Raw genomic sequence first — 27,879 nt, forward strand, 5'->3', positions numbered from 1 at the left:
CGGGGGAAGATTTTGACGGGGAACAATGATGGTGAGTGTGCCTTTTGTTACTCTTGAGGCATAGATGGTTGGGTTGCTTGAGGAAGAGGGGAATTGGAGGGAGGTAGGATGGTTGAAGGCCTTCAGCGGGGCCACCATTACCACCAGGCAGGCTAGTTAATTGGAATGTTGCGAGGAGGATGGCGTGCGGGAGGGAGTTGTTTTTTTGTTTGAAGGTGGGGAGGGAATTGTTGACATGGATGTGGTTGGTGTGGCGCAGTTTGGAAGATCGATGACGGTAGACATCTGAGGCTGGGCTGGGAGGGTTGCGTGACAAGGCCGGGGGCTGGCCCGAAAAGGGGTATGGTTGATCGGCAGGGGAATGGAGCAGGGAACCCCCTGTTCAGGCTGGTCACATGGAACATTGAGGGGGTTGAATGGGCCGGTGAAATGGTCGGGTGTGTTCACGCATTTGAGGAGTCTGAAAGCGGATGTGGCTTTTTTGCAGGAGACGCACCTGAAGACACCAGCCTACGCTGAGAAAGGGATGGGTGGGTCAGGTGATTAACTCGGAGCTGGATATGAAAATGAGTCGGTTGGCGGCGTTGGTTAATAAACGGGTTGTGTTCAAGGTGGGGAGTATTGTGGCCGATCGGGGGAAAGATATGCGATAGTGAGTGGACAGTTGGAGGGAATGCCAATGTTTCTGGTCAACATCTATGCCCCGCTTTGGGGTGACGTGGATTTTGTGAAGATTCCTGACTTGGACTCGCATCAGCTGATTATGGGGAGGATTTTAATACAGTCAAGAATCCAAGTTTGGACCGGTTGAGTCCCAAGTCGTCGAGTGTGTCGGCAGTGGCAAAGGAGCTGGGGGGCTAGTGGCGCGCATGGGGAGGTGGACAAGTGGAGGTTTGGGAGGCCGAAGGCGAAGGAGTTTTCATACTTCTCCCATGTGCACTGGGTGGACTCCCGAATTGATTTAATTGTGCTAAATAAGATGCTGCTGGTGGGATGGCCAACTCGGAGTCTTCAGCGATTGCGATTGCTGACCACGTGCCGCACTGGGTGGGTCTGCGTGTGGTCCGGGGGACGGTGCCAGCACTCGCAGTGGAGGCTGGATGTGGGACGGCAGTTTGCCGGTAGAGCTCTATAAAATGTTTTGGCAGACCTGGGGCCATTGGTTGTCAGGGTGCAAAATGAAGCAAGGGAGAGGGTGGAACTACCCCCTACATTGTCGCAGACCTCCATCTCCCTGATACGAAAGAAAGGTATGTATCCGGAACAGTGCGTGTCATAGCGCCGGATATCAGCACTGAATGTGGATGCCAAGCTGTTGATGAAGCTGTTGGCATCGCAAATTGAGGACTGTATCCCGTGGGTGATAGGCGAAGATCAAAGGGGTCTTGTGAAGGGAAAGCAGTTGTCAGCGAACGTGAAGAGGCTGCTTAATGTAATCATACCTACGGAGGGGAAGGAGGTAGAGGGAGTGCTGGCGATGCATGCAGAGATGGCGTTTGATCGGGTGGAGTGGGCATATTTATTGGAGGTGCTGGGGTGGTTCGGATTGGTGAACTGGGTCCAGCTGCAATAAGGCGCTGGTCGCGAGCATACGGATGAACCGAGTGAGTTTGGGGAACTTCGGGCTGCATCGTGGGACGAGGCAGGGATGCTCTCTCTCTGCATTGCTCTTCATCTGAGTAGAGCTGCTGGCAATTCGCTTAGAACATTGAGGGACTGGAGAGAGATTGAGTGGGATGGGGGGACATCAAAAAGAGGGTGTCATTGTATGTGGATGACCTGTTGCTGTATAGTTCTGACCCGTTGAGCAGTAGCGAAGGCATAATGAGAATCCTGGGAGAGTTTGGCCAGTTCTCAGGATACAAGTTGAATATGGGGAAAAGTGTTGTCGACTGAGACTGGAGGGCAGGAAAGGAGGTGAGGGAAGTTACCATTTGGGGTGATGGGAGTGAGTTTTAGGTAATTGAGTATCCAGGTAGCACGGGGCTGGGCACAGCTGCACAAGCTGAACCTGGCTCGGTTGGTGGAGCAGGTGAAAGCGGATTTTAAGAAGTGGGATGTGCTGCCGTGTCACTGACGGTGACACCTGAAGCTACATCGGCTTCAGTTTGTATTTCAGAACCTCTCAATCTTTGTTCCCAAGTCGTTTTTTAGGAAGGCCAATGCGCTGATCTCTGAGGATATGTCGACAGGGAAGACCCCGCGGGTTAGGAGGGCTTTCTTAGAATGGCGGTGAGGGGAATGGGCTGGCGTTTTCAAATATGATGAATTACTACTGGGTGGCGAATATAGCTATGGTTAGGAAGTGGGTCATGGGGGAGGAGTCAGCGTGGGGACGGATGGAGACGGCATCTTGTAGGAGAACATGTTTAAGGACTTCTACCGCTCCCACCAGCCATGTACTCCGTGAGCCCAGCAGTGGTGCCGACCCTGAGGATGTGGGGGCAGTGGAGGCAGAATTTGAGACTGGAGGGTGCCTCGGTGTGGGCTCAGATCTGCAACAACCATAGGTTTGCACCGACGGGGGTAGACGCGAGGTTTCGGGGTGATGGCAGGCAGGGATTGAACACTTTGGCGATCTGTTTTTAGGGGGCAAATTTGCGAAGTTGGAGGTACTGGAGGAAGTGTATGAGCTGCCCCAGGGGACTGGTTTTAGGTACCTGCAGGGTCGGGACTTTGTAAGGAGAGAGGTGCCGACCTTTCTTGAGCTGTTGCCCTTGGGGTTGCAGGATAAGGTGCTGTTGAGGGATGAAATAGGGGAGGGGAGGTGTCAGATGTATATAAGAAGTCGATGAAATGTAAGGGAGCCCTGGTGGGGTAAAATAAATGCAAGTGGAAGGAGGAGTTGGGAGGGGTGGTGGGGGCCGAGATTTGGCAGAAGACTTGTGGGGGGGTTGCAGGAGCATTTCAAAGACCTGAGTATTGAGCCAGCTTTCACGTGGGGTACTCCCCTTTTAGTTATGGCTAAGCTTAATACACAGAGCAGACACATCAACCTGGTTAAGACGGCTTAGAACATAGAACATTACAGCGCAGTACAGGCCCTTCAGCCCTCGATGTTGCGCCAACCTGTGAAACCACTCTAAAGCCCATTTACACTATTCCCTTATCGTCCATATGTCTATCCAATGACCATTTGAATACCCTTAGTGTTGGCGAGTCCACTACTGTTGCAGGCAGGGCATTCCACGCCCTTACTACTCTCTGAGTAAAGAACCTACCTCTGACGTCTGTCTTATATCTCTCTCCCCTCAATTTAAAGCTATGTCCCCTCGTGCTAGACATCACCATCCGAGGAAAAAGGCTCTCACTGTCCACCCTATCCAATCCTCTGATCATCTTGTATGCCTCAATTAAGTCACCTCTTAACCTTCTTCTCTCTAATGAAAACAGCCTCAAGTCCCTCAGCCTTTCCTCATAAGATCTTCCCTCCATATCAGGCAACATTCTGGTAAATCTCCTCTGCACCCTTTCCAATGCTTCCACATCCTTCCTATAATGCGGTGACCAGAATTGCACGCAACACTCTAAATGCGACCTCACCAGAGTGTTGTACAGCTGCAACATGACCTCATGGCTCCGAAACACAATCCCTCTACCAATAAAAGCTAACACACTGTACGCCTTCTTAACAACCCTCTCAACCTGAGTGGCAACTTTCAGGGATCTATGTACATGGACACCGAGGCTTAATTATTCCAAGCTTGGTTTCGTGTTCACGACAGAGAGATCTGGATAAATGCCAAGATCAATCTGCCTAACACTGATAAAATCATATCAATTATAAGATTTTCCAAAAATCAATAGCCCACCCCAGTTGGACTTGATCCAATCCTTGGAGCTGCCACTTCTATATTATCCAATAAAATTACTTGAAACAAAATGATGACTTGTGATCAGCTCATGATTTAACCCCATCCTGTCACCTGTTGTTTACCAGGACCTTCTGTCCATTCTAAAGTTGTTTTTCGGACATTGCTAACCTTATATCGAAGTCAGTTCCTGTCCACCTCATTGTTCATCCAGGGGAAGGATACCAAAGCTGGTTTCCTCTTTACTCCATGGATTGTTTGAGATAGGATATTGGGGCCACTGATAAAAACTGTTCACTGATTTGACCATGTAATTTGCTGACAACACAATCCCATTTGTCTCAAAAACATGGGCAAGTTCGCTAGCTTAAATCCCATCATGCATTATGGCCACTGCTTGTAGCTAGAATTCAAATGATTATCACTGCTGTGTCCTAAAAATACAGGTTTAATAGTTAATAATGATTACTGTGTATGCTTTCTGTGATTAATCTCAATCCTTAATAAGCTAACTTGTGCAGAACTATTCTAGTGTTATCCTAGCTATTCAGTTTTAAGAGGTCTCATCTCTGGACACCCCCTTCAGGGGTGAACGCGTCCTCGTTGTGTGCATGACTAAGCCTCATTCAGTTCAAAGTGGTACATAGGTACAAGGGGGGGGACAGTAAAGGGGTTAATATGGGGAAGGCAGGATCTGAGAAGGGGGTTGCATCAGGGGAGCGAGCGAGAGTGGCTGTCGGTTATTTGATGAGTTGCCTGATTATTCTTCTGATTTTGTCTGTGTATAAAAAATGCCTTGAATAAAAATATTGAAAAAAACACTATAAGTGTTTCTAGAAGTGTACAGAAAGGAAAAAAGTAGCTAAAGTGACTTTTGGTTGCTGAGAGGTAGAGACTTGTCAATTATTGATGGTAAACATGAAAATGGGGGAAGTTTTGAGCAGATACTTTGTATCGTAAGAGTCCTTACTGTTCATTCCCTTATTTCCCCCATTCTCTTATTTGCCATTATTATTTTTGACGAATGGATGATGAATGGGCATGAATCTTAATAAAGCAGCAGAATTCAGAAGTTACCAAAAGCAGAGAGAATCCTGCTGGTTTGAACAGGAGGCTTCAGACTTGTTGGCACCAAAGAATTAGAGATGGGGTGGGGCTTGGCTTTATTGAATGGGCCCAAAGGCTGTACTCTGTCCAGTAACTTGTGGTGATTGGATCCTATCCCAATTGAATGCTTTTCAGAGTCCTAAGGAGTTTCCAGATTGATCCTGGCAAACAGGCCAGGTCCTGCTACATTCTCTCCTCTGTGTTTCTCTCCAGAAAGTCTGTGAGTGGTGCTGGTCATGGCTGCCATACCAGGCCGACACCGCATGGGTGGCGTCCGCGGTGGAGGCAATGAGTGCAACGGTTTCGGCCATGGGCCAGGTTATGCAAGGCGTGGGGCTTCATGTGCATGCGCCATCCATGGCTCAGGACAGGGCAGCCCTCTCACAGGCAGCCATGTCCCAGAGCCAGCTGGACATTGCAGCTGCACTCCGCAGTCTGGCCGACTTGCAGCAGGCCATGGCCCAGTCTCAGCAGACCATCGCTGAGAGCATCGGCGGCCTTGCCCAGATGCTGGATGGTGTCGCACAAGCTCAGAGGGAGGTGGCGCCTTCCCAGGCTGGGATGGCCCACTTCCTGAGCTCCATCGCTGCTAACGTTCAGACCCTGGTCGATACCACAGCGGGCCTCCAGGACTGGCAGCGCCAGGGGTTGGTGGTGCCTCGGGGCTTGTCTCTGCTCGCACCCCAGTCCCATAGAGAGGCCCGGGGGCCATCGGGCACCCCGAGGGAGGAGGAGGGGCCGGGGCCCGTGCAGGTAACTCCTGCAGGGGAGGTCCCCGAACACTGCGGATCCTCGGACTCCCCCCGTTCCATCCCTGGTGCATCTGGTGGGCAGCGGGCAGAACAGGGTGGCACGCCACCCAGCATGCCCGCGGAGCAGCCTGGCCCATCCAAGCTAGGCCGCCCCAGGAAATGCGCGCCAACGGGGAGCCAGGTCACAGGGCAGGGGTCCTTTAAAAGCAGAATTGTACCGCGCCGTCGGGAACTCGGCTTATCGGAGGCGGATTATCGCGGAGGTCCTGGCGAATACCAGGTCGGGCCCGCTAATGACATGCATATAGTGTTCAGTGTATGTGCCTTCCAGACGGCATTGACGGCGCTGTCGATGTGACGGAGAATTGCGATTTTTTTCGTCAAATCGGCACCCACCACGATTTTGACTTCGGAACCTATTCCCAGCCCAATCGTGTTTCGCGATTTCTGCGTCAGTCAACGGAGAATTCCTCCATGAAGTTTATCCTTCACCAAAAAAGGACAATTGCTGTCAAAGAAAATTCAGTTGATAATACACAGATTCTGACATGGTGTGCAACTGTCCTATCATTTTTTTGCTGCCGGTAGGGGTTTATACTGAATTAATAATTTAGAGAACTATGCATTCCCACTTTAATAGCAAGGCTGTAGCAGACATAAAACCTGATTGATTGAATGTATATTCAAACAGTATTTTGTCTGTCCAGAATGTAGACCTTTACTAAAATTCATAAGTCCTCTTAAACATCAGTATAAATTAGATAGGCTTTGGGGACTTATGTTGGTAGAAACATAAAGCATATCAGTATACAAGCAGAAGCAATTCAATTTATTTGGTTGGATTATCAATCTTACTCAAACCTTAGTAAAATTAAATTTCTAGGGTGTAAAGTGCAGGTTCTCAGCACATTATACTCACTGGAGGGGTGGAATTTAATCATGATATTGTTGCTCACGCTGCCACATCAGGGCGGAAAGGCAGTGGCAACCTTGCACGGGTCACTGGCGGACAACTGAATGCACCCACATGTTAGTCGGCCAATTGATGAAAGTGATGTAGAGAGCCTGCGCAATCACCTTCCAGGGCGGTATGGCAGCACAGTGCTTAGCACTGCTGCCTCACAGCGCCACGGACCTGGGTTCAATTTTGGCCTTGGGTGACTGTCCGTGTGGAGTTTGCACTTTCTCCCTGTGTCTGCATGGATTTCCTCCGGGTGCTCTGGTTCCCTCTCACAGTCCAACGATTTGCAGGTTAGGCGTATTGGCCATGCTAAATTGCCCCAGTGTCCAAAGCTGCACATGGTAGCCGAGGTTACGGGGCAGGGGGTTTGGGTAGGGTGTTCTCTCAAGAGGTTCGGTGCAGACTCGATGGGCTGAATGGCCTCCTTCTACACTGCAGGAGTTCTGTTATAGGAGCAGGAGACCCACAGAACATCTGACAAGTGTGCTGGTCCCCATGCCGTTATTGAAAGGCAGGCAAACCAACAGTATAAAAGGCCAGGGAAAGTGAGTGCTCCATTTTGATATGAGAGGGGCTGTTTAGTTTAATTTGAAAAGTATAAGGCAAAGATTTTCTACCCATAATGTGGAAATTGTTCAGAAAATAATTCCAACATCCCAACTGTGACTGAAAATTCATTGCAGATGAGGTGTTGCTGCGTGGTCGTCGGATTGCCCCACAGTTTACTGACAGGTCGCTAACGGGCCTCTTCCAGGTCGTGAGTGAGCACAAGGGGATACTCTTTCCATTTGATTGTCACAAGAGACAATTTAATAAGCAAGTGGTGGCAGAGATCAGCTGGTGAGCTGTGCAGTAACCAGACTGAGTTCAGTATAGCAAAAGGATGAATGATCTTCTCCGAACCGCAAGGGTGAGCCTGAGTGAATTCTTTGCAAACTGTGGCTGAAAGGTCATCGGGACAGTAGGATCATTCAACGTCTATGTGATTGTTCCTGATGTCAGATAAATCTGTGCATTCTCAGCAACGGCTTCACAATCACTGGACGTATATGGGTTTCATATGAACTCAGTCTCCTCTCAGTCCAATGCACTGCCTATAACAGATTTGTTTTATTAATTTACAGGTTGTGGGCATCGCTGGGTTTTATTACTCAGCCCTAGTTGCCTTTCTGAAGGTGGTGGTGAGTTGCCTCCTTGAACTGCTGCAGTCCTTGAGGTGTAGATGCACCCACTGTGCTGTTAGGGAGGGAATGCCAAGATTTTGCCCCAGCGATCGTGAAGGAATAGCGATATATTTCCAAGTCAGGGTTGTGAGTGACTTGGAGGGGAACCTCCAGGCGGTGGGGTTCCCAGGTATCTACTGCTCTTGTCCTTCAGATGGTAGTGGTCGTGCATCTGGAAGGTGCTGTCGAAGAAACCTTGGCGAGTTATCGCAGTGCATCTTGTCGGTGGTACATATGGCTGCCACTGTTCATCGGTGGTGGAGGGTTTGAATATTTGTGGAAGGGGGAGCAATCAATCAGGCTGTTTTGTCCTGGATGGTATCGAGCTTCTTGAGAGTTGTTGGAGCTGCGCTCATCCAGACAAGTGGAGAGTATTCCATTACACTCCTGACTTGTGCCTTGTAGATGGTGGACAGGCTTTGGGGGGTCAGGATGTAAGCTACTCACCGATTCCTAGCCTTTGAAATGCCCTGGTAGCCACAGTATTAATGTGGCTAGTCCAGTTCAGTTTCTGATCAATGGTAACCCATAGGATGTTGACAGCGGGGTTTCAGCGATGGTAATTGCCATTGAATTTCAAGCGGCAATGGTTAGATCCTCTCTTGTAGGTGATGGTCATTGTCTGGCACTTGTGGCATGAATGTAACTTGCCACTTATTAGCCCAAACCTCAATATTGTCCAGGTCTTGCTGCATTTGGATATGAACTGCTTCATTATCTGAGGAGTCATGAATGGTGCTGAACATTGTACCATCTGCGAGCATCCCCACTTCTGACCTTACGATGGAAGAGAGATGTATATTATTGTGTACCTAGCAAAGGAGTAAGACCAAGTTTAGCATGAGGGAATTTACTCAGCATCATCCAGAGCCTAACTTGCTGTCCATCCGTGCTTGCAGGACAAAAGAGCTCACAACAAGGTAGAGCATGCCAAGACTGGCAGAGGATATCTGAGTGCTCAACCCATGGAGATTGAGGTGCTGGAGCTGACAGGGAAGTAAAAGAGTCTTTAAGTGTCAATGATCAATGCAACAATTGGAGTGTCTGGCATGGAAAGGGAGTATATGTGCATGAAAATAATGAAACCAAAAAAACTCACAGCCACCACTCAGCTCCACCCACAAAATGATATCACTGAAGCCATGTGATAAGACAAAAACCTTTCTTAAAGGGACACTCACATGACAAGTTGAGCCAATAAAAGATGAATGATGTCTCTGGACATTCCTCCAAGAGCACCACTATATGTGAAAATCAGAAATGTGCCACCCCATATCACAAGGAGTAAGGAGCGGGCAGTTGAAAAGCTCAAGGGGCCTCTCAGGGCACACCCAGGGTTGCCAGAAGCCCTCTGTAAATAATGCAACTTCCTGCAGCAGCAGTGCCCACAGAACAGGAATTTGCAATGATGCCGGTGCTCCCTACTTGCCCTAGGTCCAGTGGGGCTTATGGCATCAAGAGGATGCCCGCCATGGTCATCAAAGGCCATGGGCAAGGAGCGATGTAACCAGGTTCAAAATTGTTTGCAGGTGCTGGGGTCAAGGCTGCACACTAATTTACATTTTAAGAAGGGCATGCCAAATTGGGGACTAATTGACTTTGTGTATATTGGTCTGTCCATGTTTAATTAAGCTTGGTTGTGATTTTCAGGTCTGTGAGATTCAATCACTGAAGGCGACATGATGTTAGACAGGTTAAAAATTGAAAGATTGCTCAAAGGGTATGTCATGATCATAGCAATGGGGCGGGATTCTCCGACCCCCCGCTGGATTGGAGGGGGGCGGCGCGAACCCCGCCCCGACGCCAGCTGCCGTAATCTCTGGTGCTGTTTTTCGGGCGGGGGCAGGATTCCCGCCACGCCGGTCGGGGGCCGTTGGCAGCGGCCCCTCCCTTCGATTCTCCAAGCCCCGATGGGCCGAGCGGCCGTCCATTTTTGGCCAGTCCCCCCGACGTGGGTTATGTATGGTCCCACACGGCGGGACCTGGCAGGTCATCGGCGGGTGCGGTGCTCGGGGGGGCGCAGGGTGATCCGACCCTGGGGGGGGCCTCCACGGTGGCCTGGCCTGTGATCGGGGCCCACCAATCTGCGAGCAGGGCTGTTCTGTGGGGGCACTTCTTCCTTCCGCGCCGGCCCCTTTAGGATTCTGCCATGGCCGGTGCGGAGAGGAGAATGGCCAGTCTGCGCATACGTGGAATCACGTCGGTGGTTCCGTGCATGCACGAGATCACGACAGCCATTCCGCGCATGCGCAAACTTGCGCAGTCCCTTCATGTAAAATGGCTGCGTTCCGATTAATCTGGCCAAAACCCAGTTTAAAATGGCTAACCCGAAAGACTGCTGGGAAAAGCAGCCAAGAAGACACAAGCAGGCAGCTGCAGACAGGTTTGCATATTCAGCTCTGGGAACGTAGCCCAGATCGATACTCAGGGCTATCAACAGTCCATCAACCCAGGTATCCGCAGTTGCATTCAGGACTGTTTACATCTAATCTACCCAGACATCCACAGTTAAATCGGCTATCCCTGGGAACAATTGCAACATATTAGCAATTGAATACCGGGCCAGACCTGTCGGCGCCTGCAGTGGCCGAAACAAAGACAGGTAAGCGACCACCCCCCGATCGAGGAACCGCCTCACCATTGGACACATCGACCCCAGAGATTGAGGACAGAATCCAATCACTTGGGACTCAGGGTCAAGGGCCGCCCCGGGAGGCGGGAAGCCCCTGGGCCATATAAAAGTGAAGGTCCAAGTTCAGAGCTCTCTCTCTCTCATCTTCGCCTGCTCGAGACCTTCGCAAGACCAGCCACCGGCAGCAGTAAGTTTGAATCCAACGATCGCTATCCGGTAGAGACACCTAGCCACCGACCTGTAGCAGCCTTTTGAATCCCGCGGGCCAGATTTGATTGGACAAGCCATTCGTTTCCCTGACCTGGTGGGCTCTTCCTAAGTTAAGTATTGGCCAGTAGTGATAGGTTTATTATATAGAAAGTAGTATTAGGGTATTAATATTGCTTGTTGTATCTAATAAATGACCGTTGTTTTAATCCTTACGAAGCGGTGTGCTGTGTTATTAATCATAACCTGAACTTGAACCACGTGGTGGTATCATAAAGATACCTGGCTACTCATGAGCAAAGGTGACCTAAACAGAGCAAATAGACTAAAGCTAGAAAGAGCAACACAACCCCTCCGGCGTCCACATAGCCCCCTAGACAGGTGAGAATTCCTCACCTTGGGGGCCCGTTGATGTCGGAGTCGTTGGCGCCGGTTTTCCCACTGGCGTGGGGACTTAGTCCCCAGAAGGGAGAATCCCACTGATGATGTTTGGCTGCTTCAGTGAGCAAGACCATTGTGAACATAAAGGGATGGGCCAGGTAAGGTTTGGACATGATTGAGTTTTGACACCAATGATGAGCGAGGAAGAAGACCTTTGCCTGGGAAGCTCTCATTGCATAACCCGCTGCTGTAATTGCATGGGGATAAGGTGCATTATGCACTATGTAAATGCGGGATGTCTTTCTTTCTGAACTGTCGACCTCATCATCGTCATTACATGTTTGCCACCTCTTCCTCATCTGGGATTCGGTGTTCTCCCCTTTCCAAGGTCAGATTGTGGAGGGACACAGGACACCACAATGAGGCATGACACCCGCTCAAGGTCATATTGAAGGTGTCCTGAGCTGTCCAGCCAAGAGAAATGCATCTTCAATACGCAATTGTCTGCTCTAAGATGCCCCGTGTGGAGCTGTGACTGGCATTTTATCTTTTCTCTACTCCAGTGTGAGCGATTCTCATGTGCATTATGGACCAAGTCCAGAGAGGGTTGTCCCAGCTCCAAGGATCCAATGAGCCTCTGACATGGATTGAACAAGTGTCGCGGTATATAAGGATCATGGCTTCTGCTTGGATAACCTGGCACACACCTGAAGATTCCTTTTCTGATGACCACACACTGTTATATATTTGAAGAGTAGAGTCCCTTCTGATTGATGTGAGCAGACGGCTTGTCAGGATGTGTCAGGTTCGCAACTTCTGCTCTTTTCAGAGCAATACTTTACATAGCAAACCATAAAGTTGTCTTCCTCAATGTTACTGCTCTCATCTTTTAAACCTTAAAACAGCCTTTGTCTGTAGAGGGCATTCTGGAAGATCTAGGACAGTTCCTGTTATCAGGGATTATGGGAGAGGATGTCTGAAATGTGGGAGCATTGACGAGAGTCGTTCCTGTATATATTGGAGATTAAGGAGCAGTAGACATCAATCCTTTAGCTTTGCAAGAGAAGTTCTGTGAGGTTTGAGGGAAGCAAAGCCCTTAAATGATATCTTCCGGTCAAACTATTCAGGAGCTCAGTTTGGCAATTTTTTCGGGAGGGTAGGGAGTGACAGAAAAGATTCAAATAAAATAAATAAAACTTGCTAAGAGACATTGATACATTTCAGGTATGGTTATATTGCATTCTATGTATTCATATTGAGTTGGTTTGAGCAGTAGTTACTGTTGGTAGTTACAAAATCAATAGTTTTAGTGTGACTATCATTTTGTAATTTGACTTAATATGTTATTAAGCATTTAAAATAAAACTAAACCTGCATAATTGGAAACCAGCCAAATTAGTTAAGTAGACAGCCTTACTTGTGAGACAATTAAAGAATAAGTAATTCATTAATAGATATGTTAGGAAGGCTATTAATGCAGTATGGAACTCAAAAGTTTATAACTATTTAAAATGTTACTAACACTGAATTATTAATACAGATTCTTAAAATGGCATGGAAATTATTTAATGTTCCCTTTATTGATGGACAGAGAAAAGAAATAACATGACCTGCTTAACCTTGACAGCAGGAATGAATAGACCCCCATTCAAGATTTCTTGACTGTAAATACTGACACCCAATTATTGGTCAATACTTACATTATAGGTCTCATCTTGGGTTAACCTAAGAAGTCATTATCTTAAATTTAAGACAATGTGCATAATTAGCTAAAAGCAAATGGGTTAACTGAACACATTATACATCAATTGGGCACCGGTTCATGGACACCCAAGAGCCATGCCACTTTTGCGGCCTTGTGAAGTCCGTGAGCCACGTCTATGTCAATGTCCTAGGTTGCACTCACATTTTAGTTTCTTAACAACAAGTTTTGTTTGCAAATCAACCCTACACTCCTGATCTATGGGAATCCGGTGTGGAAGGAGGCAGGGAAGGCGGAGGACCTCCTTGTGAACCTGCTCCTGGGCCTGGCGAAGCTTGCCATTAACAGGTCCAAGCAACGGGTGACCGAGGGGGTCATCCGACCGGACTGCCTGCCCCTCTTCCATGGCTTAATTCGCGGCCGAATGTCCCTGGAGAGGGAGTATGCAATGTCCACGGGCACATTCGAGGCCTTCCGTGCTCGATGGGCACCGCAGGGGTTGGATTGCTTTATCGACCCCAGTTTTCCCATTTTGATTTAATGTTGTTTAAGTTTCCATTCCTCTTTGTTCTTTTTGGGCTGTGCTCCTTTTAGGAGCTGCCTTCTTTAATTTACCCCTCAGCTAATTTCTGTTCTTCTATTTAGTTGATTAGCCCTAAAATACAACATTATACACCAATTGGCTATTTGCCAACAGTTGATTAAGGTGAGAGTGCAACATCTTTAAGGTATAAAAATGGGGCCTCGAGAAGCCATGTTGGTCGAGAGAGATTTAGAAAGGTATTGTTTTAATACATTACCCACATTTATGGAGCCTTCACTTCACATCCTGGTCTGGGAAGGGTGGTGTGAAGTCTGCTCAATGGTTAAAGTTAAGCTTTCTCCTCTTATTGTTCATTAATGCTAATTACTGTTGATTGATTTGCTTTTTACTTTTCTTACTTGTCACCTTTCCTTTTTACCAGTCAACCAACTTTCTGAATTCACCATTTAAAGTGTCCTTTCTTGTCATGTGGTTAAGTCTCCAGAACCTGGCGTGATTTACAATTGGGGATTATTGCAAATATGTGAGCTCCATAAATTTTAGTTCAAATAAATAATTGTTATTACATCACTTCCACCTAGGTAATGACTCTGCAGTGCCATATTATTACCTTTGGAAACAGTTTTACAGTTCTTTAATCCCATCCACTGCTGGAAAGAAAGAGGCAGAAAAGGGATCGAGGGAATATCCCAATTATGTTTACAGTTGTACCACATGTTATTTTACATACCGTTCAATCAAAATCTACCATGAACACCCACATAATGGCCCCTGCACTTAATCCCCTCTTTTGTAGGGAAGCTTATCCTGAAGCATCCAGTTACCTGTTGTCATAAATAATTTAAAAGGTTAATGCGGACAATCAACACAGTTAAATTTGAAATACATTTAGAATACTTACTTTGTAAATTACATTCCAGAGGAAGAATTCATCCAAGTGCCTTAATATACTTTTTGATGTTTTATAAGCATCAAAAATAACAAATAACCCTCCTCTCAGAAGGAGCTTGTCCTTTTGAATTGTGGATTCAGTAGCTGGGCCCAACCTCAGCTAATTTTCTGGGATTTCTGTGGCAACATACATTTTTACAGACATGTTGTAGTCTGAGGTATGGATGGTGATGATAGAGGCTCCAATGTCTTCCCATCATATGGGTGACCAGGAAATTCTCCTGTTCTTGCCTGCTGCCACTGGTATATGTCAGAACATTTTACAAGCTGATGTTCAACCTGTTTAGCTGCATTATAGAACATAGAACATAGAACATTACAGCGCAGTACAGCCCTTCGGCCCTCGATGTTGCGCCGACCTGTGAAACCACTCTAAAGCCCATCTACAATATTCCCTTATCGTCCATATGTCTATCCAATGACCATTTGAATGCCCTTAGTGTTGGTGAGTCCACTACTGTTGGAGGCAGGGCATTCCACGCCCTTACTACTCTGAGTAAAGAACATACCTCTGACATCTGTCCTATATCTATCTCCCCTCAATTTAAAGCTATGTCCCCTCGTGCTAGACATCACCATCCGAGGAAAAAGGCTTTCACTGTCCACCCTATCCAATCCTCTGATCATCTTGTATGCCTCAATTAAGTCACCTCTTAACCTTCTTATCTCTAACGAAAACAGCCTCAAGTCCCTCAGCCTTTCCTCATAAGATCTTCCCTCCATATCAGGCAACATTCTGGTAAAATTCCTCTGCACACTTTCCAATGCTTCCACATCCTTCCTACACTGCGGCGACCAGAATTGCACGCAATACTCCAAATGCGGCCGCACCAGAGGTTTGTACTAGAGTATAGAATGGTAAAAGGCAACTTGATAAAAACCTTTAAGATCCTGAGGAATCTTGACAGCGTGGATATGGGGAGGATGTTTTCTCTTGTTGGAATCCAGGACTATGGGTCACTGTTTAAAAATAAGGGAGTGCTCATTGTCATGTGAGGGTACCTTTAAGACATGGATGTTTAAGCAATGTACCTTTAAGAAAACAGTGATGTCAGAGAGTAAATTGGGCTGAGCTCAGGTCAGCCATTTTTCAGGTTTTTAGTTTCAGTTTTGAAAAAGAGCTGGTGTGTGTCTGTGTGTTTCCAGAGAGCAGCAAGTTTTGAAACGAGCTTGGGAGTGTCTGTGTTTTGCAGTGAGCTGGATCTCTACCATGAACGACTATCTCTGGATCATTTGGTTGATTTAAAGTAAAGTCTTTAACCTGATGTGAATTTGTTTAAAGGTGTTAAGTCTCTTGGAAGTTTGAGGGAACATTTTAAGGAATTATTTACTGTTGCAATATTTTCTGAGTTATCTTTGAAGTAAGGGGTGTTAAGAGATCCAATGTTTATTTAAGATGTTAAGTTGAGTTCATGGAATAAACAGTGTTTTGTTTAAAAACCCACGTATCCATAATTGTAATCCCACACCTAGGGGAAAAGCCGTGTGCTAGGAAAAGCAACAAATCCATTAAAGGGAGAGGTTGGTTAAACTCCATGATACATTTTGGGGTTCTGAAAAGGCCTCGCCCACAACATAATTTAAGAAGGAGATTAAGAGAAATGTATTCGTTCAGAGGGTCGTGAGTCTCTGGAACACTCTTCCTCCAAAAGACAGTGGAAGCAGGGGGCGCTTTTGTGGAGGGTTTTGCTGGGAGTTTCACCCCAGCTCTGTCGGCAAGTTTCCCACCTCTATCTAACCTAGTCACTTTTTTTTTGAGCCCTGGGGAGTTTCTCCCTGGTCAAGCCCACATTTATTTTCATCATTGGCCAGACCTCAGAGATCGAGTCACCATTTTGACAGGGTGCCCCAATCTCTATGTGGGTTTGTGGGTCCCTCACACGCACACATGAGCATTCTCCAACAATACCCCTCCCCCAAGTGATGGCACCCTGCTATGGGGTCACTGACAGCCTCCCTTTACAGGACCCTCACCCTTCACCCCCAAAACCTTCCGGAGGCCCCTTCATACCCATCCTGTACTCTAACCTCCACACCCTCCATTCATGGGCATGTCCCCCCCTCAGGCCCTGACGATTCTGGCTCCTTGGCACTGCCACCCTGGCAGTGTTCTTGCAGGCTCTGCAATGCCACACAGGCACCATCACAGTGCCATGGTGACAGTGCCAAGGTTTACATGTTCAAGGGGGAGGGCCAGGGGCCCACTCTATCCTGACCAGCCAGGGGCCTCCGGTTGCCTGGGAGACCCACCGGGTGCTGTTCTGCCTGGTCCACATTTGTATGGGCCAGTACTGAACAGCACCCGTCTGAGGTCTTCCTGTAGATGCAGGGAGTCCGATAGATCCCGGGTCAGAAAGCCTAAGCGGGTTTTAAGTCTATTTAGGTTTGCGAAACTTGGTCCCGCCCATTATGGACGGGATCCTGATCGCGGCTCCTCGTGAGTAGATCAGGGTGGCTCGGTAGCACAGTGATTAGCACTGTTGCTTCACAACGCCAGGGACCCAGGTTCGATTCCCTGCTTGGGTCACTGTCTGTGCGGAGTCTGCACATTCTCCCTGTGTCTGCGTGGGTTTCCTCCGGGTGCTCCGGTTTCCACCTACAAGTCCCGAAAGACGAACTGTTAGGTGAATTGGACATTCTGAATTCTCCCTTATTGTACCTGAACAGGCGCCGGAGTGTGGCACCTGTGGGATTTTCACAGTAACATCATTGCAGTGTTAATGTAAGCCTACTTGTAACACTAATAAAGATTGTTATTATTAGATCTCACGATGTGTACTGGCTGTTGGGAAGCAAGCGGGAGGACTCTACCATCACGTCACGCTCCTATTCGGGTGCAAGGCAGCCAGTAGATCATGTTAGAGACCTTGGATATTTTCAAGGCAGAGCAGAAATATCTTGATTAACAAAGTGCGGGGGTTTATCGGGGTAGGCAGGAATGTGCTGTTGAGGTTACAGTTAGATGAGCTATGGTCTTATTGAATGGTGGAACAGGCTCAAGGGATCAAGTGGCCTTCTGCTCCTAAGTCTTGTGTTCAAATGTTTGTGTCCCCAATCTTCACCAACAGGTCCATCAGGGAACCACACAAGATTCAGTATGAAAGACCGACAGTGACCAATTGCCATTGAGCTGGGCATAAACTGGAAGATGTAAAAATATATTTTTTAAACATGCCATAAAATGCATAGAATCAAACATCATGTGAATCATTTTGCATTGGCTGTCCAACTCTTTAAACATATAAGCCTGACCACCTCCACCAAAAATATGTCAATGCATGCTTCTTCCAGTAAATAAAGGCAAATATATCAAATGTAAAAATCCTAGAAGTGATGCGATACAATCAACCAATATCCAAACACACTTTACTGTCATTTAAGTACTTTTGAAGTTTAGTCACTGTTGTAATGTAGAAAGCTCAGCAGCAAAATTCCAGCAAACTCTCACGAAGAGGAATGCGACAATGACAGCAAATCTATTTTTGTGATGCAGATTGAAAGATAAAAATTGTTAAATAAAACAGGGATATCTCCTCCTTCTCTTCAAAATATTGCATTGGATCTTACATCTATGGGAGAAGGCCAACGGTGTCAGGAGCGCACCGCAGAGCAACGCAGCTGGTAAATGCCTGGAGACTCCGCTCCCACGGTCTACTTGTTTCACCATGCCTCACAAGATCTAACACCAAATTATGAGAGGTCACTATGTGAAGTCTGCCCACCTTTTGGAAAGTCTTCATATTAGAGTGAGACAGTTGGTCTCACTCACAATAGCACAGTGGTTAGCACTGCTGCTTACAACGCTAGAGTGGCAGGTGCAATTCCCGCTTGGGTCACTGTCTGTGTGGAGTCTGCACGTTCTCCCCATGTCTGCGTGGGTTTCCTACGGGTGCTCCGGTTTCCTCTGACAAGTCCTGAAAAACAAGCTGTCAGGTGAATTGGACATTCTGAATTCTCCCTCCGTGTACCTGAACAGGCGCTGGAATGTGGCGACCAGGGACTTTTCACAGTAAATTAATTGCCGTGTTAATGAAAGCCTACTTGTGGCAATAATAAAAACTATTATTATTACTCTAATATGGAGTTACCTGAGGTAACCAAGGCATTGAGATCTATCCCCTACACCTTGGAGATCTCTGGTGAGCGCCATTCAGTACTTAGTCCCCCACAAATGGGGACTACTCATACTGGTCTCCCAGGGGATCAGAGGCTCCCAGAGTGGCGTGCAAGGCTCCTCAGTGCAGGAAAAGAGCTGCCTCAGCCGCGCGTTCCCCACTGAGCCCCTGTCTCCAACTGGATTTGCATTAGATAGCATTGTGTTTCTTGGAACTGCGATTGCCCGGCAACACGTGGCTCCCCACTATCTCCTACAGTGCAGCACTATCACAGTTGCAGTGGAGAATTTGTCGAGATTATTTTGTGCTCAAGTCCTGGAACCTTGTGATTAAGAGGTGATGTTACTCCAATGAAGTCACAGCTGGCACATCTGGATGAATTTGTAAGCAACAGTCATTTTTGCAGGATGTATTCCATTGGCATTTGGGTGAGATCCAGACCTGGATCAGTAATTTCTTTCGGCCTTGAGAATTTCTATGTGGTTTAGCCCATACTTAGAACTTTTTCCAGGAGTGGGGATCTGAATTTACTGGCAAGACTTGCTCCTCAGAGATTAGGGTGCCATTTTGAAAGGGTGCCCCAATCTCTAAGTAAGGCTGAGGGTCCCCCACAATCTTCACCCATGGACAATGCGACCCTTGCAGACATGGGCATTACCCCCCACCTCAAGTGAGGATGCCCTGCGGTGGGATTGCTGAGGTCCCCCCACTCCTGCTTTAGAGCTCCCCTTTCAGGACCTCCATTCATCCTTTCCAAACTTTTATGAGGCCACTTCATACCCCCTTCAGCCCCCTTTCATGGGCATGGCCCCACTCAGGCCCTGACCTTTGGCAGTGCCAGCCTGGCACCAGGAGAGTACCCCTGGCACCCAGGCACCCTGGCAGTGCTAAATTTGGCACTGTCTGTGTGCCCTGTTAGCACTGCCATGGTGCCCAGGAAGTGTCAGCATACTGCCATGCCTGATTTCCAACCACCCAGGGGGCTCCAATTACCTCCGAGACCCACAAGTAGCCATCACAACTGGTCTCCGCTTCTGTAGGCCAGTACTAATCGGCACAGAGGCGGGAGGAGAGGAGAGGAGAGATCTCAACCTGAGATCTCACCATTACAAATACTACTATGACCCTCCCGCAAAAGTCATAACAGGATTTTGCATCTGCGGTGAAAATCACAGCCAATGTATTCCGTACAACACAAAGTTTATTTAACCTAAAGAACTATGCAGGTGCTAGTGAGCATGTCGATGGAAATATGGAAGAATATTTTTTGGGGGGATTTTAATAAATTCATTTTTTTCCAATTAAGGGGCAATTTAGCATGGCCAATCCACCTACCCCACACATCTTTGAGTTATGGGGGTGAAGCCCATGCAAACACATGGAGAATGTCCAAACTCCACACGGACAGTGACCCAGAGCCGGGATCGAACCTGGGACCTCGGCGCCATGAGGCACCAATGCTAACCACTGCACCACTGTGCTGCCCTGAGGCAAAATTTTTATAGGGTAGGATGGGCTCCACAACGTGCAGAGATGATGCTCAATGTAAAAATATGTAACTCACCGTCCATGTTGTCTTCTCTCTCAGAGGACTTGAGAGGTGGTCTAGGGCAGTGTTTTTCAAACTATTTTTTCCCCAGGACCCACTTCTGCCAACTAGATAACCTTCGGGACCCATGCTGGCTGACCTTTGCGACCCATGCCTGCCAACCTTCACGACACACATCATGTGTGCTTACCTTTAATGTGAAATGAGAGTCTGCTTGCTCCTCACAATCTCACTCCAGTCAGATTCACAGGAGGAGAGAGAGCAATGTGCATATCAGGTGTAGAGTTCAGCCAGTTCCTTTGTGCTGTCTTCATCTTTGTAAGAACGCAAAATCCAACATCGGACATGTAGGTCGTTGTGAAGAAAAATAGCAACAAAATGCATGTTTTACTCAGCACTGGATATTCCTGGGAGATGCTACTGGAGAATTCTGACAGCCTCATGGATCTTTGGTTTGTTTTTAATGTGCTGTCACAAGTCAGGCACAGCAGCGTTGTCTTTTGGAATCATCTGTAATTTCATAACTGACTCTTGGGGTCTCAACCTCAAAAGGAATTTTTCACCCACCACTTCTCTTTTGAAATCGTAAGCTCCTCCTCTCATTTGCAAGTACTTCCCTGCATATACCACACATGGGCTTTGTATCATTATTTGCATTGACACAAATGGGTCGGATCTTCGATGAGTCAGAGTACAGGAGGGAGGTAGAGAACCTAATGGCATGGTTTAACAACAACAATCTCTCCCTCAACATCAACAGCTGGTCATTAACTTCAGGAAGTGAAGTGTTGTACACACCCCTGTCTGCATCAATGGTGCTGAGGTGGAGATGGTTGACAGCTTCAAATTCCTAGGTGTGCACATCACTAATAACCTGTCCTGTTCCACCCACGTCAACGCTACAACCAAGAAAGCACAACAGAACCTATACTTACCAAGGAAATTTGGCATGTCCACATTGACACATACCAATTTTTACAGATGCACCATAGAAAGCATCCTATTTGGCTGCATCACAGCCTGGTATGGCAACTGCTTGGCTATAGACCGTAAGTAACTACAGAGAGCTGTGAGCACAGCCTAGTCCATCAAGTGAACCTGCCTCCCATCTAATGACTGTCTACACCTCTCGATGCCTTGGGAAAGTGGGAAGCATAATCAAAGTCCCCTCCAACCCGAGTTATTCTCTCATCCATCGGGCAGGAGGTACAAAAATCTGAGAACATGCACTAACAGATTCAAAAACATCTTCTTCCCCACTGTTACGAGACTCCTGAATGACCCTCTTATGGACTGAACTGATCTCTCCACGCAGCTTCTCTACTGAGTAATACTACATTGTCTATGTATTTACATTGTGTGTGTGTGTGTGTGTGTATCTATCATATGTCCTATGTTTTTCATGTATGGAATGATCTGTCCGAACTGTACGCAGAACAATACTTTTCACTATACCTTTGTACACGTGACAATAAATCCAAATCCAACTGACAAAACCGTATCTCAAGAAATCATATTTATACGCTTTTTTTCCACGTTAAGTTTTCTTCTTTGTAGGCTGTTCACCAGAGACCCTGGAGTTCTATAGAGAGCTGACACTAGTACTGCTTTGTCCTGCCTGTGGATTCTCCTGAACAGATCTCTCCTGCAGATTCTGATGTGAGATCCTGGCCAGTAGGCGCTCTGTTTACTTATGTCTCTGGCCGTCTCTTCCTTGTATCAAAATGATCCATCTTCATAGTTCTCTTGACTGGCTTGCTAACAGCTAGAATATGGAGGAAGCCCTTCTCTGTGATTAGACGCCAAAAGCATGTACATACAGAATGCTTGACATCCCTACATGCATGGCACACTGCTACTGCTTATGGTTAGAGGACTGCACACAAGCTCATTTTGTTCTTATTTAAAAACTGATAGTGGCCGCCATTCTCAGTTTATATGTCAGTAGTTGCAATTAGGCACTTCTCCCACTATCAGGACCACCACAGGAATGCCACGACCGATCACTCCACAACCCTCCCAACATCCGCCTGCGGGTCGCGACCCACTCTTTGAAAAACCATGGTCTGGAGTGAAAGGAAAACTCAATTTAAGGAGAAACACAAAGCGAGGCATGAATGTTGATATGAAATAGTATCTTAGGACTTGCCTTTACATTTTTAAATATATATATATATATTCAAAAATAATTAGAATGAGTGTAAAAACAGAAAATTCTGGAAATAGCAGGTTGGTAACATCTATGGAGAGAGTTGATGCTTGAGGTTGATTTATCTTTTATCAGAACTGGAAAAATTGAGAGATGTATTATTGATTTTTCCTCCATCCCCAATTGTCCCAGCGCCTTTTCCCTTACGTCTGTTGTATCTAACAACCATTGCCTTTCTGCGGTCATCAGCTTTCTGGAAGAGGTCCCTCCTCACTCCAGCTTAAATATGATACCTGCTGCTTAAAGGCTATATCTGCTGCTGGCTCCTCTCAGATTGTGGGGTTTCCATAAAGTGAAAGAGGTTACCCTGGTTGGTTGGACCCACTGGAGGGCTTCACTTCTGTCAGGTTTCACTGAGTATTATGTAGTGAGAACCAGGTAGACATCTGTCATTGTTGCACAAAATCTGGCTGAGGGGCCAGGTGATGTATTACCTGACTTAGGAAATCTCTAGTGCTGGCCCTTGTGTGATGGTTTTGTAGGTTGGAGAAGGTTGTGTCCACACGATGGTCTTACCAATGTCAGACTGGGCCTGCAGGTAAATCTAGATTGTAGCCGAGTTTGTGACCTTTCTCGTAGACTCCCAACAAATTGCACGCCTCTTCCAGAATGGTTATGATTTTGGGGAAGGGGTGGGGGGGGGGGGGGAAGCATGCTTTGCTTTTATAGAAATCACTCATTAGCTCTATCCAGCTTTATACAGGTCATTACATAGAGAAATGTTAGGAATAATGCTGTGTGTAAGATATTGGATGTGAAATGAGCAATGATATGACAATTATAGTGTACAAGCCATGATGAGAAAGTGAAGATATTGCAGAATGCAATTTTTGTACACAAAATTATTTGCCTTAACTCACCCAAAGAAGCCAATATTAAAGCTTAGCACAGTGTATTCATTATGGAAAAGTCTTATATCTGACCTTAGCTGAAGATAGCTGTGCCTGCCATGCTGCTCCAAGGAACTCCTGCAGCCAATATCCTTTCCAAAAAAACTAGTCCACAACTTTTACACTAAAAATGATTGCAGCCATTGTTTTTTTTATCCCCACTCCCCTTTGGCCTCACTTTTATTTGGGGTCACCTTGTCAAACCCCTTAAAATTTCAGCTTCATGTGGAAATGATTCCAGCATTTCCTCATAATTATAAGTTTCCCTCCCTCACACCATGTGCACTAAGCACAACCATGATGAAGGAATTTGAAAACCTCACAAAGGCTATTGTTCTATACTCATACTAATCTCATCAAATATTTCCTAAAATAAAGCAAAAGCCTCTGGCATCATGCACTACTTCTGTTAATTGTTGCTGCTTTCATAACAATGTCCCGACAGTAGTTTTTAACTTTATAGTTGAAAATAAAGTACAAAGACTCAGCATCTCTGTACAGTAAGTAGGCATGTAGGGAAAATAAAACATCCCCAGTAGCAGTGATGTTCTTGCAGAAACGGGTATACGTGAATACACATCCTGCAAAAACATCTGGGGGGAATGAATGGAAGCATCTTAATGCCTTTTTAAATACAATTAGCAGATTGAGGAAATTCCATCTGCATTATAATTAACATTAAATTAGCCTTTCCTGAAGTAACAAGGTCAAGTGAACACCTTTGATAAAGACTCTTGACTTGAAATGGTGCCTGCCTTTTTAAACTGATATTGCAGGAGGAACCTTGTACTGCATTGCTTTTCATAACTCCTAACAGCATTGTATTATTTTTCATTAATCAATAGTGCATCTATTCTGAAGCATATCAATCAAACATTGTATTATTCTTGTTAGATGTATGGCCTTCATGTTTGTCGCACACAGGAGCATTACTCACCATGCACCATTGTCTTGACTGTGATGTTTCTGTGTATGGAGCGTAGCAAAGCCCCATGTACATTGGTGATTATATAAAGGCTTGCCAAAACCTCTATCACCAATGATTAGCCGAAGCAACTTCACATTGCATTCTCTGTTAATATACACGACACATCATAACTGAAGCAGCAGTTACGGTTCCTGGTCCAAAGGCTGCAGGACTTTCCTTTCGTTAAATTGCACCCAATATCCATCATAGGTCATTTGGCCCATCGAGTCTGCACCAACCCTCTGAAAGAGCACCCCAACCAGGCACCCACACATCCCTGGGCAGTAAGGGGCAATTTAGCATGGCCAATCCATGGGGACTGTGGGAGGAAATCGCAGCACCCGGAAGAAACTCACACAGACACGGGGAGAAAGTGCAAACTCCACACAGACAATCACCCAAAGCTGGAACTTTTCACTGAGATGTGTAAATTTTTGCAATATTAAAAATGTCATTCTTTCTAGGTCAATCACTGGGATAAACAAATTAATTTCAATATGATTCAAAAAGATTTAGCAAAAGCTATCATTCAAAGATGTAATTGTACTAACTAACCAGGAAAAATTATCTTGATTCGGGTAATCTTGACTTTGGACAATACCGAATCGTCCACGTTATACATGTTTCCAAACTTCCATTTCCAGTGAAGTCGACAGAAACTAAAATCGGCAGGAATGTATAGCAGACAGCAGACCAGGTGTCATGTGTTTTACAGTATTAGTCAAAAGAAATTTTTTAATCCCTGTGTATCACTCAACACAGTATCCAAGTATGACATGTGTATGGAGTGTAGCAAAGCCCCATGTACATATTGTCATGTGAGAGTACCTTTAAGAAATGGGTGTTTAAGAAATGTACCTTTACGAAATGGGGCAGCACGGTAGCCTTGTGGATAGCACAATTGCTTCACAGCTCCAGGGTCCCAGGTTCGATTCCAGCTTGGGTCACTGTCTGTGCGGAGTCTGCACATCCTCCCCGTGTGTGCGTGGGTTTCCTCCGGGTGCTCCGGTTTCCTCCCACAGTCCAAAGATGTGCAGGTTAGGTGGATTGGCCATGATAAATTGCCCTTAGTGTCCAAAATTGCCCTTAGTGTTGGGTGGGGTTGCTGGGTTATGGGGATAGGGTGGCGGTGTTGACCTTGGGTAGGGTGCTCTTTCCAAGAGCCGGTGCAGACTCGATGGGCCGAATGGCCTCCTTCTGCACTGTAAATTCTATGAAATCTATCTATGAAATGGAGCTGCTCATGTTACTGGTGTAGCCACCTGGGTTGGCCAATTCCCGACTTAAAATGGAGGTCCGCAAAGATTACAGGGAAATTCAGCCAACACAGGCAAAAATTAGCAAGTGCAGAAATCCTGTGTGTTAGAACTTGCAGAAGCCCAGACAGCACTGAAACTCACAGCCATCTGCATACTAATGAGCGATCCCCGGGAACAATCAAAACATTTAAGGTGAATAAGGCCAAGCCAGACTCCTCGGCACCAGAAGGAACCAAGACAAAGGAAGGCCAACGGACACTCAGGGACTGCCCAGCGATCAGGGAACAACTCCAGTATTGGAGAAATCAATCCAAGTGCTCGGAACGTAGTCCAATCACTTGGAACCAGGTACGGGGTCCACCCCGAAGGGCGGGAAGCCCCTGGGTACTATAAGGTAAAGCCCCCAAGTTCAAATCGGTCTTCTTGGCAGGTTCACTCAACAACGCGAATCAACCCCTGAGAGTGAACTGCCCAAGCGGCCACATCAACCAAGTAAGTCTCCAGTCAACACTCGCTACGAGATAGGCGCTCCTAGCTACCAGTCCATACCAGCTTTTGAATCCTGCAGACTCAGGACCTGAACGAAAGGCCATTTGTTCCCCTGACCTGGTGGGCCAATTCCAAAGCTAAGTATAGGCCTTTTAGTGATAGGAATAGTCTAGAAAGTAGAGTTTATGCATGAGTAGTGATTTACTGTGTATAATAAATGTGTTTTGATTTGAATCTTACTAATTGGTGTGTTGAGTTATTGATCATTACTTGAACTTGAACCTCGTGGCGGTATCATAAAGATACCTGGCGACTCTAGAGCAAAGGTTCAACAAACCGAGCAAATTACAAATTAAGAGCCAACCAAAAGTTAGCAACATATTACTGGCGACATCCTGACGGGACCTGACTTAGAAGTGGCTTAACCACTCCGGGAGAACCCAAAAATTTGAATTAGAAATCCAATTGGGAACAGGAAAACCACAAGTGTTCAAGCAGTTCTGATCAATCCTCGTAATGCGGAAGTGTGTTAATGCACGCGTAACTAACAGGGTTATAAGGTAAACCTGATAGCTTTTTGTTGCGAAAAACTGTCGGGTGTTTGTATTCCGGAAACTAGCGAAAGCCATACCCGTAATTACAGCGCCGCCTTAGTATCCCTCGCTCCAAATTTTAAGTGAGTCTTTAGAGAAGAAAGATGGCAATGCAGGCAATGCAACGCCTCATGAACCCTGAAGAATTTGTGGTCGCAGCAACCAGCAGTAGAGTAGGTCAGTGTCCCGTTTGGGAAGAGGAGATCAGGAAGTATCTCAAAGGGAAAGGATGGCCCCTTTGGAGTGAATTCTGTGACAATGAGGAAACAGGACCCGGGAGTATAGGACATACTTGGTGGGAGAACCTGTCAGAGATTCATAAGAAAAGCTTGGGAAAAGCTCGCAAGCCAATGGCAATCGTGTCCTGTCTGGCACAATTGCGAGGCACAGAGGAGGTAGTTCAGACGCTCCATAAAGAGATAGAAGGAGTACATTGAATGAACAAGGTCGATGTAAGTGAGGTTGAGAAAGAGAACGTAGAGTTGAGAAGGAAGTTAGCAGCAAAGGACGGAGAGGTGGGTGATGCCAAGGGGGCACACCAATCTTGTCTGGCGCACCTAAGCAGCTTCCAGACACAGTACGAAAAGGCCTATCAGGACACGCAATGTGCAGTCCTGGTAAGAGAGGAAACAGAGAAACAGGTAGAGGCATTGCAAAGGCAATGTAGCGACCTGAAAGTAGCATTATGAGCACTCCATACTTCCACCACGGAGCACAGACAGAGCTCAGTAGATCATGCGAAGTGCCGGAAGTAGATTGCAGAACTGCAGTCTTTGCTTTCAGTTCAGAATGGATTCCAGAGCACCTTTGGATCACAGTTAGATACAGAAGACGGCCCGGATTGGGAAGAATTAAATGATATGTATAGATATGTTCAGGGAACATGTGCGCAAGGAAAGCCCCAGAAGAGAAAAGCACCCCAATCCCCCACAGAGCAGATAGTTCAGACACCCATGAATCCAGTAACCACCCACCGCACAGTCACATCGGAAGGAGACACGGAATTCCTGTACACCACCCCCTTAACCGTGACCCAATTACGGGACGCGTGTGAGAAAATCACACCGTTCCTCCCCACCTCAGACCCCACCACTTCTTTGCTAGAATAAGGCAGCAGGCGATCATGTTCGGCCTGGACGAGCGTGAGCACGTGATGCTGACAGTTTTGCGTGTAGACCCTTCAGTCGTAGCAGCCCTTCACGACCCACAGAATGTAGGAGGAGGCGCCCTTGCAGAAATGCACACAGCGATCCTAGACGCGATCGGTTACAACAGAGGTGACCCAGTAGAAGGCCTGAATAAGTGCAGGCAGAAAAAGACAGAACACCCCACAGCGTTTGCTGGACGTCTGTGGATTCATTTTACAGCCGTTTTCACCCATTTGTCCCAAGACAACATGGCCAAATGGACCCGCACCCTTATCTCCCATGCCACAGAGGCAGGACAAAAAGCCTGTATCAATTACGACCCCTCGGAAGAAACGCACAACGGAAAGTGGATTTTAAAAAGATTGTCCCGCACCTGGGAGCAATCTGT

Source organism: Scyliorhinus torazame, chromosome 9 (genome assembly GCF_047496885.1).
Source record: "Scyliorhinus torazame isolate Kashiwa2021f chromosome 9, sScyTor2.1, whole genome shotgun sequence".
NCBI classification, from domain to species: Eukaryota; Metazoa; Chordata; class Chondrichthyes; order Carcharhiniformes; family Scyliorhinidae; genus Scyliorhinus; species Scyliorhinus torazame.